General features: G+C 42.0%; 1 protein-coding gene across 4 annotated transcripts in view; it reads left to right on the forward strand.

Moving 5' to 3' along the window:
* The first annotated feature begins 4,871 nt into the window (after positions 1 to 4,871).
* The window catches only part of gdpd5b (glycerophosphodiester phosphodiesterase domain containing 5b), a 36,528-nt gene continuing 25,243 nt past the window's right edge, over positions 4,872 to 16,156 (forward strand). For all 4 annotated transcript variants that reach the window (XR_004213195.1, XM_031860674.1, XM_031860675.1 and 1 more), the window contains exon 1: positions 4,872 to 5,285. The gene's annotated coding sequence lies outside the window, so the exon portion shown is untranslated. The remainder of the gene's footprint in view (positions 5,286 to 16,156) is intronic.

Genomic DNA, 16,156 nt, shown 5'->3' on the forward strand with positions numbered 1-16,156 from the left:
CCTCGCGGGGTGTTTGGTTTGTCCCTTTGAAGAGGCCTCTGGATCAACAGTTGACACTAAAATTCCTCAGCAGTATGTGCAGAGTGAAGTTAACTTCTCTGTCAAACAAGTCTTCTAATGCACACATTCCATCTTAAAATAGCAATCCTGTCTTGGTTTCCCTCGAGTAAAGGCCTGGAAGGTCCAATCCATTAAAGCGGAAAGAAAAGATGCTCACAGGGGCAGAACATTTAAAAAAAAAGAAGGAAGACTGTGTATTTGTACGATAAGGATGGGACTCATTTTGTAAAAGTGCACAATCTCAAAGCAGACTAATGAGAAAACTATATGACGCAATATGTAACCACCAATCAAGACAGTGAGAAGATTGCTTTTAATGAGAATAAAGTAAAGTCATGAACCAAGAGCAGGATTAACAGACCTCGGAGGGAGGAGCGACTCTCACACAACTGCAGCAATTAATTGCTATTTGAGGACAGTAGCCCACTCAACATCTGGCCACCAGCATCCTCAGCTGTGGCTCTCTTAGTGTTGCTAAAAGAGAATTGATCAATAAGTTTGTGCTTGCAGGTTTTCTTATCATTTCCATTTGGATTTTAATGATAATGTCAATGGTTGGCAGAATACTAACACTTTTACAAACAGGATTATCAATATTTTAAAAAGTATTGACTGGGTAAAAGTTAGGTAATCATTATTATTTGTATAAGCTGAAAGCGATTGTTGCTTATCAAGTTAGTTGTTCATGCGGCTGCCTTGTTGTTAAAGTGACTACAGTAGAAGACAACAGACAGTATATGTCTAAAAGTTCAGTCACTCTCCTGTTTTACCATCTGTGTTAGTCCTTCAAACAATAAGACTAACAGGATTTTGGCAGCCTGTTGCAACTGTTTAGGGGATTTCTAAACACCTCTCTTTCTGCTTATCTCTAGACGGATCCGTGTTTGGTTTCCTCTCTGATATACTTTCCAGATGGGCTGCAATATTGTTGTTTACTGAACAAAATGTATCAACCTTGAGGAGGAAAAAATAAGTTTTCTTACTGTTTTATAGATTATATATGTTAAACATCTGTCTTTGTTGGTGGTGATCGTGCCATTCTGTCACTGACTACGCACTGAGGGAAATGTTGGACACAAAGACTCCTCTGAAGGAAGCAGAGCACAGCTGCTAAGAGGACCATGACGCAAGACTGGGGAATGATTTCAGCTTTGCTGTATGATGTAACTTTCTGAAGTTTTGTGTCTATGAGCGCAGAAAGCTGCAGGATCATGTACAGTTTGTAATCTGTGCTCCGTCAATCTAAACCAGACTCACATTCGCTGTGGTGAGGTAACAATGAACCAGACCGGATTTTTGAAGACATAATTTGCAGTGTTGTAACTGCTGCTTTACATGGAATATAAACACTGCTACATCTAAAACAGTTCAAGTACTGCTCCCTAAAAACAATCTTGTACTCCAAAAAAAAGTATTATTATCATACCACTGTCTTTATTCTGTAACCAAACAGTTCATCTTTAAGTTAATTAATCATATATTAAGTTACTCTGATATTGATGTTGATGTGTCTGATTTTAAATGTATTGAAAATATGAAATTCATAATTTTTTTGGGGCAAATTAATATTCTATCACATTATTAGCATAGCAAAGTTGATCACATGTTTAAAATCTTTCTTGAAAAAATAACAAATTGTCATTTTTTTTTTTTCATTTTTTAGCAGAGTAACAGTCTGTACTGAATCTAGCTTTATGAAGTAAAGGCAGCAGCACTCTAATGGTTTAAATACTGACCGAACATGCCCCCTAGTGGGAAAAGTTTGAAAACTTCATCCAACGCTATCAAAGTTTTCTTTGTAGTAATTAATTAAGGTTATACTCAGGTTTGTATTCTTTCTTTTAGGCTAGAGATGTTTTAATTGTATCTTTAGTTGATGGACTTTTGTATTATTTTCCACTATGTGCTTGGGAAAAATGTGCAAAAGGAAGATTTTTTGCACAGAAAGTAAAGACATACACCAAGCCTCAGGCTCTTAGGCTCTATAAACCCTGAATGTCTCCAGAATTACAAGAACCAGTGGAAATCATTTTCAGTTCAGACACTGTAGATATTTGTATTAGCTGTGGCATTGCATTGTGGACAAACAACCACTAGATGGGGATCAAACAAACCAAATAAAATATCGTTTGATATTCAATAAAAGGAGTTCGAGCCACACTGACCTCCACTTTCTGTTCAGCGCCCACTGACACATGTCTCTATTTTCATATGTCCAGTGTGGCAAAAGTAATGAAATTTTAAATCAAAATACTCTGTGCCTGAAAATTAGCATTTGTCTCTGGCTTCTACCTGTGGGATAGTTGTCACATATATTGGACAAAGTGTTTAATATCAAAGTAATTCATTTCATACTGACTCCCCACAGAGATCTGTTATATTAAGTTTCTGTTCCAGTGCAGTGAGGCCTCTGAAATTCCAGCAGACCTTCAGCATCATAACAAGCTGCTGAATTGGCATTTATTTCATTATTTCCCCCTCTCTCCTGCACCAGTCACGTTCTGTGCCCTGTGCCCTTTTCAGTCACAAACCCTCCGCCCTGCTGTAAACACCACCTGCTGAGGGAGACCCCTACCTGCCGTCCTACCCCTTCCTGCCTGTGGATTCTGGGTGGCATTTTAAAAAATGGGTGGAGATCATAACGAAGCGCAGCAGCTGGAGCTGTTGCCTAACGCCTGCCTGTGGAGGCCCGGGTCTGCCACATCAAACGGGGATATGCCACACAGGAAATAGTCCTGAGAGGAACAGTTCCCTTGCTTCCCCACCTGTAGAGATGCTCTCGGAGAGACAATGTCAAGGTGTGTGTGTGTGTGTGTGTGTTGCTTTGAGTGGTTGCAGGGATGTGAGGTGACATAATCTCAACATCTAGTTATTTGCTTTGAAGTTATGTTAAATGCTAAGAATATTAAGATGTGGTCAAAGTGCTGTTTTAATCTGAATATAGTCTCAGGTAGCAGGTCTCAAGATAGATACACATCCACGCACACAAACTCCTCATTTCCATCAATATGATGCTAATGTACTTGGCAACATCACTGCATGTTTCCTTGGTGATAATTCTGATGCTCCTTTTAAGCCCAACTCCTCCTCAACTTGACACATAAATAGAAATCGTCTTAATGGACTACTGATCTGAAAATGGTTGAACGCTCCAAACACTGTATCTGTGTCAGCTGATGAGTCATTTCACACACCAGAGACCTGCTGACTATACCGGTCATTGTCTCGGATCTGATGACACGAGAATAACAGGAATGTATTGAATAAACAGTTAACTAAACATATCACCTTAAACGGTATATAATAAATGCACTTTAATGATTAGTGACAGTTGGTCGTCGATCGCTCTGCTTTGGTTCTCACCTTTTGAGTAATGATCTACAGGAGAATCAGTCCATCTAATCAAGAGTCATTGTAATTAAACATGTTTTTCAATGTTTAATTAAAACTTGTAGACAGAACAGCACTGTTTGGATTTCCAATTTAGGGGTTACATTGCATGTATTCAGTCAGTGCAATGGGTTTCTTGGTATTTGACATGTTAAATTGAGGTTAAAATGTGGTTCAATGTAGTTTTTGATATCAGTGTTGATACCAAAACAAATATATTTTGTGTGGAAATTCCCCCCATACAAGAAGTCAACATCTGACATCATCCATCAACACTGTGGCCCTATTAGTGGCCCTGTGTTATACAGCTATCAGGACAAATCAGGATGAATACCATGAGTCACAGTGTGTCTCGATTGGTCGACGAGGCACTTCGGACGTTACATGCTGTCTCTGATTATGACTTCAGATGGTGTTCTTGTGGCAGAAATCCATAAATGTGTTTTGTTCGATGAGTCATCTGGTACGTGTCAATGTGATCAAAGGTGACGAAGTCTGAACCTGGAAAACACACAAAGGGCTGTGTGACATTTGGTGTTTTGATTGTTTATGTTACAATTTACAGTATGTTTATGTCCATATGTTTAGATTACACTCTGTAATTATTACTTCAATCCCTAAAATCATGTTCCACATATTAAATCGTTCAAAATAAACAGTGACAAATTAAATCATACATTAACATCAATGTGGTCACATTTTAGGGTGTGCCACATTTACTTTGTTTACTTTGTTTATTTGCCTTGTGGATGCCTGAGACTTATTTGAAGAGTTCATTTTGATCAGACACGATGGTCTACAATGATACTGGAAAGTAGACTTCACCTCTTGTTAAAGTGGACAAACAATCACAGAAAATGAGGATATCAGATAAAAAAACAGAAGTGATAAGAACAGGATTGGATTTGATATGAATAAACCTAGCAGATTTTCTTCATGACTTTTAATCTTTTCCATGCGTCAAATAGCACAACTGCATTTTCTTTACTATCTCTCACTATCAGCAAAGTGAAGCCTAATGGGTATGCTTTTATCATAATGAACAGAGTGATAAAATGTTTTTTTATGCTCACGTTCAGGTTGCAAATTTATTCACACGATGCTACGTTCAAGTAACATCGGAATTTTTGCTTACGAACGATCGGCCAACGAAGGACCCCGATAATGATTGTTTTAGTGGTCCATTCATGGATCTTTTTTTCCTCACTACGGGTGCACTGACAACAAATTATCACAAAGACATTTGAGACCTCGTGAACACATTTTAATTCTAAATCTAAATGTTGGTAATTCCGACAGATTTAAAGGACGTGGACGGCTTTAAGGCGAAGCAACGGGACAGTAAAACGGACCAACGGTTACTCTCAGCGTGCCCACAAAGTCAGCTTGGTGACGCTCTCCCACTGTACAGGAGGGCTGGAGATAAAAAGACAGACACACACTCCTCCCACCATTCAGTGTGTTGAATTACTCAGCCGGTGTGTGTTGCTGCTCACACACAGAGACGAGGAGAGGCACGCTTTAACTATCAAGAGGACCGAACAACACACACGGGGGGACGGAGTAACCGACAATATGAAACGGGACTTATTTTAGCGAACGTTCGACCGAGGCCACCGTACAACACCCGGCTTTTTTTTCTTCTTCTTCTTCTCCTCCTTTGTTTTTCGGTGTAAAACTTCGGCTCTGTCAGCATTCGGCGTCACCGACCACCCACCGTTCTCTCTCTCTCTCTCTCTCTCTCTCTCTCTCACACACACACACGCGTTACGTTTGACACCGGAGTTGTCCCCGTTTGACATCACCGGGTGATAACGTTAGCAGCCCACAGACAGGTGAGTGTGTGATGTGGTTTGTTTCAGGTGTTGTTTGAGCACATTTACCTGTCAGTGAGTTTTCCTGCAACATTTATAAACAGTTTTTTTTCTTTCTCAACATGTTAGCAGTTGCATACCTCATTAACATATATGTTAGAAATGTCATACAGGCTAATACCCCTCACACGTTTTGCACGTTTCATATTTAAAAGGTTGGATCTTTTGTTATTCCTCACTTATATTCCCATTTAGTGTATTAATTAGAAGCATGTGTGTTTACCCATCTCAGGCTTAAATGTGAGTATTTCTCCCACTGCTCACTGAGGGATCTCATGTGCACCTAAAGACACGAGACACGCCCATGATGTCTCGCGAAAGACAGGGTTTCCATTTTTAGTGAAACTATGGGTCGATTCTCCTCAGTTGGTCCATCACAAATTAATGAATGCACGTAAAGCTACAGAGGTTGACTATGGTGTGCGTTTTTGTACCCATACGCACAGTATCTATCTGTTTACTCTTCCCAACATTACTGCATAATTCATGACACCATTCAATTTTCTTTTTGAAGGTGAAGGATCGTCATTTGGGGTGTTTTCCTGGCATGTTTGTATTCCATGAGAGTGCTGCACATTTATGTGATGCATCACTTCATGAGAGGGAGTGTGATCTAGTAAATATGTTGGAGAGGATCCATTTGGTGCATCTTGTCTCTGACCGTGTTAACACTTCCCCAGCTGTCACTGCTACACCTCCAGTAAAAACAGCCGGCTTCACACTTGTTTGCTTTTGTAAAGGCTTCCAGTTGACAGACGGCATTTATTTGCATCCTGTAGGCATGTCGGATGTTATTCTGAAAGAGATTAAAACCTGTTTGGTTTCAATAGACTGATTACTCGGGACGAGTCTTGGCTTTGAAAGTGTCTATGTCAGGATGTTACTTCAGCTTTTTTTACAATGTCTATAAAGGGATCGAAGGGCTTTGGAGGGGAGTGTGCTGAATATGTTTTTGAACTTCTTTCTTGCGTGTACAGTGAAGAACTGAACATGTTTCTGCAAGCTCCTGTCCCGAGGGCAGCCAGTGCTATGAAAATGTTTTTAGATCATGACATTGAATCTCATATTGTAAACATTTGACATTCAGATTGCTCCAGTAACAGCAGACAAAATGATGCAACGGTTGACATTTTGAGGTTAGCTGGAAAACGGTGACATAACGTACAGTGTATATTTCCACAGTTCTTCAAATTTGTTTAAAAAACAAAAACAAAGTACAGCTGTGCTAAACAGACTGAGGCTTCTTTCGAACGTGCTTTGAATATTCCCCTAGAAATGTTATTTTAGGAGAATAGAAGGGAGATGTGACAGGAAGGAATGCGGTGTTCACAGCAGTAATCCACTTACCGACACTTTTACACACAGGTTTTGTGGAGCTTTTTATTCATTTCTTCTTTATCTAGCTCTTCATGCATGTTGCTGCTGATGAGACTTGTAGAGTTGCACTGTATAGACGGTAGCAGACCCCAGTGTCCATTAGAGAGCGTATTGATTCGGTGATTCCCGACATTCTGCTTTGCCCTGCTTGCATAACTGCCGCTGTGTACTTATATGTTTATGTACTGTATCCTTAAATAGCTGCTTCTTAGATAAGAGAAACATGCCCATCCTACAAGAGATACAATATCCTGTACACCAAAAGAAACACATCTGTGAGATCCGTCAAAGCTGTGCAGAATCATCCAGAGGGAGTGCAGGTCTGACTTGTAAAGAATGACTTGTTATTATTGGCTGCCCTGCAGCAGTGAGGTCAAGTCCAGCCCTCTCTGTCTCTCACATACAAACACACACATGCACTATCCCCAGTAATGATGATGAACCTCCACCTAAAAGCTTCTCAAAGCGTTTGCTATTAATTTGTAGCCCCAACATGAAAAATATGGTTTCACTCGCTGAGGCAACAGCACATGTTTAATGCGAAATCAATGGCTAGCTAAATTGGTTTTAAAGATTTGAGAATATGATGATAATAATCATGGTACACAGTTTTGACTTGGGTCAAGTACTATAATTTCCACAGCACTTTACGTCAACCAATGCAACTGATTTCTTTCTGCAAATGCATTTCTCGCCATCTTTTTTAAGAGGGTTAATAAAGCCACAATGGGGCACAAGCAAGCAACAATTGTGCTCACATTGATGCTAAGGAGTGGAGGACTTTGCAGTATGAGCTGATCTGACTCTGATTGGTGTTGAGTGTGTCATGAAATCGTCCTGTTGTTGAGGAAGAGCTATAGAGTCCAGATCCACAGAACTGCAGTCCTTGTATGTTTTGATAGTTTGCTTATTGGATTAAATCCTTCTCCTGTTGTTCTCCCCGTTGTCGGGAGACTTCTTTGCCAGCAGGAGAGCGGGTGGCAGCTCCAGGAGACGGACCTTCAGTTAGCGCTTGTAGCAACTCGCAAAGTATTTGCTGCTGCAGTTACAATGTGGGATTGACGAAGCGTTTGCGGTTATTTTATTACCTTCCTGAAGTATAGGCGCAAAGTAACCCAAGTTGTTGTGGATCACCTTGCTCGAGTAACACACACACACACACACACACACACACACACACACACACACACACACACACACACACACACACACACACTTCAGTTGAGTAGGTGGTCCTTCTATCGTCGGCTATGGACACATTAACGTACACACTGCTAAAAGGCTTTGGCCTAATGCATCCTAGACCACCTCCGAATGTGATGCTATGGATCAGATCTCAATGTGTCTTGGGTGCATTCACACCTGAACTTAGAGCTTGTCTACTTGTGAACGGATCCCCGAAGACGCATGTTGATGCTGGGTCTGAACAGGCCCTTAGTCAATGTCTTTCAGTCAGCAGGTTTCAAGCTGTCAAAGAACGTGTTCGGCTAGGGAGGGCTGAACTTATACCATTCATATTTCTACTCATAATTGAGGCATGTAACTGATACTGTGATGCAGAGTTACTTTCATGCTGATCGGAACAGTTCTTGGAACCATGTCTCACACTGCACTACAGAATTGTGAGTCAAACTAAATAAGGGCTAACTGGTTTGTGGCAGTTCCATGCAGGCAGCAAAAGTCAAATAGAAATAGAATATTGCCATCCTGCTCTGAGAAGGTCGGGGCCCTGCTGGTACCGAGCAAGTCCCCTTTGTGTTAAACATGCTTGAGATTTGCAATGCATAGCAGATCCTCTGACAGTGGACGAGTTCAGCGTTTGACAGCACATGAAATCTGTGTGAGGACATTGGTTTCTGACATTATTGTCGAATGCGAGCCCACATTAAAAAGTGATGGTAGTAAATGTAAGTTTCCCCGACTCACCTTATTTGTGCAGGTAACATTCCCGAGGGTAATTGCTATTATTTAACCCTCAGAGGAACACAGGAGGATTAGGTTCGCTGTCGTTGCTCGTTTGCAACTTGAGCTCTCTTCAAAGTCCGCGGCTCAGACAAACTGGGAGGTGCACAGTTATTTTGTCGAAGCTCAGGCTCTGCTTTTGAAAAGAGGCACAAATACCTACTTGACTGTATAACAAGTCTGCTTGTTTTTCTTTCATTCTTGGGAATATTCCCACCATTTCAGACCCACCACCACATTGTTGTAAAATGAGAATCAGCCCATTTTTATAGTTTTCCATACAGTCAGTGCCTCGTTTTACCCCTTTTTTTTGTGAAACATGTTTTTAAGATTATTTTCTAATCCTCTTAACTGGTTGACTTTCAGACTTGTACTGTACTTGTATTGACAATGATCTAGTTTTGTTGTTTTTGTGTAATGATCCCTGTAATAGAATGAAAGAAGCCACATGTTTTTTGAGGGAGAAAGCTCAGTTTCCCTCTCAGAAAGCCAAGCTCACCATAGTTGCACCTGCTTGTCTGGCCCTGCCTCCGGTGCTCAGACGGCAGTCGCAGTAGAGGACAGAACTCGGTGTGATATCAACACACAGATGGTGGCGGAGAGCCCTCATGTAGACATACAGATGGCACCTTGATAAAACACGCTAGTCCACCTACAACAGTCCGACTGAGGAGGCCCCGAGTGAACCGAGCCTATGGAGTTGTCCGTTCGCCGCACACACACAGTACAACAATGGGGCTCCCACCGTGTCTCTGCATGCCACGGATGTCTTTGTCAGCTGTTTGCTTTCCAGGCCACAGTATCAGCACTACAGTATCGCCTATGATTAGGAAACCAACCCCAGAATACTTTCTCTCAACCTGAACAGGGAGACAGGAGGGGTCCAGTCATTCTCTGTATTTCTTTACGTCTAACAGCAGGAAAGAAATGGGTCACAGCAAATGAATTTAGGAAGCTCTGCTCCAGGTTTATAAACCAGTGACTTTTTGAAAGTAGTTCCAACATGTTATGCCCAGCGGCATCACAATCATATGCCATGAAGTGGCAAAGCTACAGTCACTGATTTCACTGATTACTGTAACTTTGCAGTCCAAAGAACTAGTCATTTAAATCACCTGAAATTCAGACCGCTCTCTGCCTCCATGGAACGTGATTACACATCAATAGTGTTGAAAGAAAGTGGTTCCCAGCTCCGGACTGCTACAGTGATTTTAACCGGTCGGGGCCCCCCCCTCTCTCTTTTGACCGGTATTTTATGGCAAAAGAAGCTGTGAAAGCAGAAACATTTGTTGAGTAAAATCCTCTCAGTTCAACTATACAAGCGACCTCTAAATAAAAGAAGTGTTAGGAGGCTTGGTTGAAAAGCAGTTTAAGTAGGCTGGAGAGCTCTGACAAGTGTTGTAATGGACTGTGTATCTGTCGCCGTTCCACTCTTTCTCACATAATGCATTTGTAAAATGGACCATTAACTTTATCAAGAGCAATCAGTAAAAACATCAAAACAGATCTGCCAATGTTTTCCACTGCCATTACAAAACCCATGCTCCATTTTATGAACGGTTTTCCTAAATTGCCAATAACATGCTCGGCTAGCTGGGACAGGCTGTAGATTGAAGCTGCTAATAAGGCAAGCGAGCTGAGCGCGGAAGCTCCACGCTCAGAGAGAAGGAACATCAAATCCAGATGAAAGTGTGACTGTAAAGCTGTTAGAAAAGAAACTTCTTCATATAAGGCTCGTATAAAGGATCCAGATGTGGCACACCTGGTGCTTATAACAGCGTTGCACTCAAGTTGGTTTGACAATATAGGGAAAGGGCCCATCTTTTTACCCCTGGCTCCTCCCAAAACATAATTTATATCCCTGTCTTTCTCTTCTTAACATACATCGTGTCTTTGTAGAAACAAAAGCCGACAAGAGTCGGTGTCATCCCGTCTTTAGGGTGATAATTATTCAAACCTACTCGCCATCAGCTGCCTAAACAGTAGCCCGGTGGATCAGAGGTTAGCACTGTCACCTCACAGCAGGAAGCTGCTCGGCTCAAACCTCACAACGTTGACTTTGGCATTTCTATGTTTTCCTTTTACGCCTTTTCACCAAAACATCTGCCTGGGTGGTTCCCATACGGCATACTCCAAAACAATTCGGGTGCCTTGACATCTAGTAGATGAAACCTAAAAGGTGTGGCTCAAACTGTAGCTTGCTCATATTTTCATGGTACATTGGGGGAGCATCTCCAGTACCTGAAACATCTAAATCAATAATGACCAACGCCTCCATCCACAAGGCTCTGGAAATCACCTAATAGGGTTTTATTGTTCTCTGTATCTACACAGCTTTGTCAAGCAGCCGGCTCAGTCCGCTCTTTAGAGATTATTTTTACCTCCAGATGAAAAATGGAAGCATCATATCACTTGACCCACTTATACTGCAGGTTGCACAAACTGTTTTTTACTAAGCCCAGTCTTCAGAATGGACTTTAGGTTGGTTGCAATCCTGTTCCCTGCTTTTAAACCCAAATCCAGACCCCAGTGATCTCATTGCTGGCTACGTCCATGATACAATAAATGATTGTTTGAGACTCAGATTATTACTTGATGCCTGCATCCTGACCAGGCGTAAGTTTTACACCTGTTCTTAGTGAGAAGAAGGCTTAAGCCTAGACGGTGCAACCGTTGTAACGATTAGGTTGCGATAAGTTACGACTGATTTAGACCAGGCGTAAGTCCTGTTGGTGCAATCATCCCCCCTTTGTTTTGTCCGCACTAAAAATAAGTGGTTGAATTAATTTGTTTTCCGCCCCAGTAATTCATTTAATTTTGTTTAGCTCAAATAAGGAGCGACAGTTATGGCACTTCCTCTTCCTGCTGTCAATGTTCTGATTTGGAGCCACTGATGGAGCATGATTAGATACAATTTTCCTCAGATTACCTCTGACCCACAATTTGTCGGATTGATGAGCCGTCAGTTTGATGAGCAGAGTGTCAGATTGTGCGGATGTTCTTCTACCACACTCCTCCCACCATCTTTACTGATTGGGTTGCCCGTTGCTCTTTGCTAACAATGTGGTTGAGGGATTCTCAGTCGTGGTTTCGTGCCGTCGGTCAGTTTGTAAACTATCTCCCCTCACAATAACCTTTCTTTCTCAGCTGGCTCTGAGTTACAGTTGCACTGCTCGCTACCTTGTATGGCACAGCCTCTGGAGTCTTTTAAAGCCCAGGTTTTACGACTTTGATATTGTAAGCTGCTGTACAGACTGCTCGGCTCAGTTAGCCAGGAGAAAACCCCAATCATTCTCCAACAGTGAGCTGTTGTTTGTGCTCCATCGAGCTGTCTTGTCCCTTCTGTCGTCTGCATTATGATTCTATTGAAACAGCGCTGTTTTCTAGAGCGTTCTTCATGTCACATTTACCCAAGCTATGAGCTTTGTTATGGATCTGTCTGTTTCAGAGTCAATAATCATTAAATGCAAATCATGACCTGTGCAGTATCATGGACGCAGGATGGACATTAACACCCGACAGCTCTTGTGTAAGCGTTTCGCAATACCCCTCTATCCTCATTTGTGAGGCCAGAATGTTCTGGCACCCGAGCCTCCCAACAAGTACGTGTTGAATGCTTGATTCTTTTTTTTTTTTTCATCTTGATGTCATAAGCTTGAGAGAGAAACTTGGTACTCTGATGGTACTGAGTGTTCACGCCGCAGCTCTCGCATGCTTAGAAATGAAACTACATTCATTCTCTTGTACAGTATATTCTTCAGGAATATGTGGAGAACTATTCCTACGGTCACCACACTGACTTCAAAGGAGTAGTGCTGTCCAATAGCCTCACATTGCCTCCTGTCTTCTGTTTAAAGATGCACTTTACAACACAGCTACAGCCACCTGCTCCGGCCAGCTTCTACCTGCTGCACCTACACAATGAGGAAGTAACAAAACAAAGAACTCTCATCGATAAGAAGTGAAAGCTACGAGGTGCAACGGCACTGAATGCAACCGCCGAGTTATCAAAGGACGCCAGTAAAGCATCCGCCTACAAAGTGCCACACAAAAGTAAAGCTAAATGGCATGTGTTAAACAATGACAATATAATGAATAGGAGTACTATAACTACTTTCTTACTTTTTGCGCTGCTTCCCAAGTTCCCATTGGAGCTTAAAGTGAGCAATGGACATACATGGAAGCCACAAGAATTCAGCACTCTTGGGATTTTGAGCGCAATCTCAACCTTATTCATGTCAAGGACCTCCAAAACGGACCACAGATGTTTAAGAGGTTGTGCCTTTCCCCCATGCGTTAGTAAGTAGCCTACACCTAATACTTCATTAAACTCCATTTAGCTACTGACCAATAGCTGGTTGTTTGGTAACAGAGACGTAAATGCATCCATGGTACAAGCGTTACAGCATACATCCCATGGGCATATTATAAGATAAAAAATATTAAGAATTACTGCCAATATATTCATTATTCCAGCTAGCAGAAAGCTGGCAGGACCAGATGTGTCGTATGCTGGCAGGGCGGCACAGTTGGGTGCATAGCCGTGGGTCTGATGCAAGTTCATTATGCCAAGGAAAATAACTCTAAAATCACCTTCTTCTTTTTGCCCCAGATGTATCGGAGTATTTTAATGTTTATTATCTGCCAATACTGAGTTTGATTCATTATTTTCGAGCATAAAAGTAAATAATAAGAGACATTTTCACAATGCCAGTTCATTCTCAATGAGTTAAATCCAGCTAACTATTTGTAGTACCGTTTTTGTACACAACAAAAAACTCCCTCTTTCATCCAGTGTTGACAACCATGGGAATAGTTTTCCTGTCATCATTTTTCCTAACATCAGAGCAAAGAGCTTATTTGCCAGGATGCACCTAATTCAGTGCTTTTTGCTTACCTGCAGTTGGCTAATCAGTATCCCACCCTTCATCTTATTGTGTGAGAGCAGACTGCTCATCATAACACCCTCCTGTCTGTAGGTTTACCCTTTGTGGCACTAACAAAGTGGACTCAATGGCTGTGACCCATGTGGACCCGGGACTGAAAGGCTTGAGGAAGATGACCTTCCCTCTGATGTGTCAATAGTTGTTGCTAACTGGCTCAGCTGAGCGGACACTTTGAGAGTGGTTTGTGGTGGGACTCTGGATGAACTGGAGCTGTGGGCTGCAGGCTGTGGCCATTAATTCTCCGCTTCCCACCACACTGACTCATGGGAGTGATTTTATATAAGGGTTTGGTGAGGATTGTGTTCATAACTTGTGCTGTGCTGATAATATTTATGGTTGCATTACGAGTTAGATGGAAACAGGCCAAACGTTGTTTTTGTTGGGTAATGCAGAGGCTTTCTACTTTGATTTGGCATAAACAAAGCTCCATTTATATTGCACTGCTTTAATATATTACATGCAGCACCACCAATATGCTGTGTGCTCCTGTGCTGAGGTTCATCTGGAAGGTCTCGATGGTTTCCACATGTTTGTGTTACTTTGTCCAGTGTTATTTTGGGGTGTTGTTAAACACTGTCAACACATGATGGTGGATGCAGTCTGATCATTATTTTTGTCATCATACTGTAGAAGACACTAGGCCAAAATGAAAGCAATTCTTTGATGGCATATCTTGGAAGGCAAAGGATGAAATTCATGACGTCATTTCAAACAAGGCCAAGACTTTGTATATCTTCTACAGCAAGACCACTCCACTGTCGGAGCTGAGTCAGCTGTAACAGCTCAGATGTAATGACTCTCTCATTGTTATAATGGGCTTCATCATCCATGCGTCACTAATTAACTCCCTCACAAGCATCTTTTGATGCCGCATGGTTTAGCCAAGTCTCCACGGCGCTTCATTACTTGATATCAAGTGCATGTTTGCGATTCTCGCAATTCAGAGCATTTGAACATGACGGGGATCGGGGCAGATTAAGTGGAGGCCCATTTGAAGAAGACTAAATATATTTCTTAACATTTCTTCTGTGTTGTGTTTATGAACTTTTGTTTCTCATTAGTGGGTTAGCCTTGGATCCCACAGTTGTCTGCTGAGTGGCCTCTACCTTAGTTCCCTGGTCAGGAGAAGACTCTGTTCTCTGCTGGGAAACTGCTGAAACATTTCCTCCCTCGCAGACTGTTTTCCTCTTACTGGGCCTTTTGATTGGAGGAAATGAGGCAGCAGAAAAGGGGATGACAACCGCTGTTTGGGGGTTGTTTCACACAACCCCCACATCTTCTCTTCTCGTTCAGACAACTTTGTGACAGAACGCATAAATGTTAGAAAAGCTGCTTCACTTGTTGACTTCACCTGTTCAATCTAGTTCAGTCCCGATGGGGCAACGTGGCTGACGGCACCAAACAGTGTTTAAGGGCTTGAAACTAAGCACGAAGAACGGGGTCTTTTCTTGTTTTGTACTCGATCGTCTCAGCTGTTGTGGCTCTGTTTTTGAGTGTGACTCACTGTGACAGTGCAGCCATATGGTGGTCACACCTACTGTGGTCTGCGGTGTCACATCCATGTTGGCAAAATACATCCGCAATGATACGAGTGCAAGTGCAGACTCCTGGATGAATATCTTTCCGAGATTCAACTGCAGAACATTACTGCTCATGCTGTATTTAACTTGGCTTTTGCCAATTAGTTGCCGTTTATTCAAGATGTAATTGTCCCTGCTGGCTGGGTCATTTAGCTGATGAGTTTCTGGTAAGACATCATGCTGATAAAGGGATTAATTGCAGCACTTTTCATCCCCTCTCTGTACAGCTCGGATGAGGTTCGGGGCATATTAACTACGGAGTGAAAGACGGATGAGCCTTCAATCTCAAGGTGACAAATCTGAAGCCTCATTATGATAATATCCACATCAAATAGTACTAATTAAAGGGCTGTTCGATGTTCCGCTCTTTTGAAGTACGTCAGTCATTGTGTTTTTGACTTTGACGGCACAAGTGGCTGCGTGAACAGAAGCTTTAAGAGGTAAACATGTTGCCACATAAACCCCGTGAGCCGTTCAGCCGTAACAACATGGAGGCATTGCTATGGATACAGGGTTTGAACCTTATAATTTGTCAACAAGTGACAACATGACGGGAAGAAAGTGGTTGTTACTTTGCCTGGATGAACACGCCAACGGAGAATTACTGAGTCAGCTTTTCTTTCTTAAAGGCTTGGTCTGCAGGCCCAGACGCAGCCATGTTTGTTTTGTTCATGATGTTAGGAGCTGCTGATCATACACGACAGGTGGGTCAAACCTGCCAATGTTAATATTGGATAATAGCCCAAAAAATGAATACATTTTGGCATCGGAAGCATTCTGGCTTCCTTTTCTTGTTTTGAGTAGTATTGCCCAATCACGTTTGAGCAGTCTTTGGTCGATTGCAGGTAAACGGTCAGTGTGCGAACACATTGACCGAAATGCAGGATTCAAGAGTGAAAAATCGGTGCTCACAAAGCTGTGATCTCCATCCACCCGACAGACATGAATTATTCATGAGAAGCATCAG

Source organism: Anarrhichthys ocellatus, unplaced genomic scaffold (assembly GCF_004355925.1).
Source record: "Anarrhichthys ocellatus isolate YVR2014 unplaced genomic scaffold, GSC_Weel_1.0 scaffold24, whole genome shotgun sequence".
Classification (NCBI taxonomy): Eukaryota; Metazoa; Chordata; class Actinopteri; order Perciformes; family Anarhichadidae; genus Anarrhichthys; species Anarrhichthys ocellatus.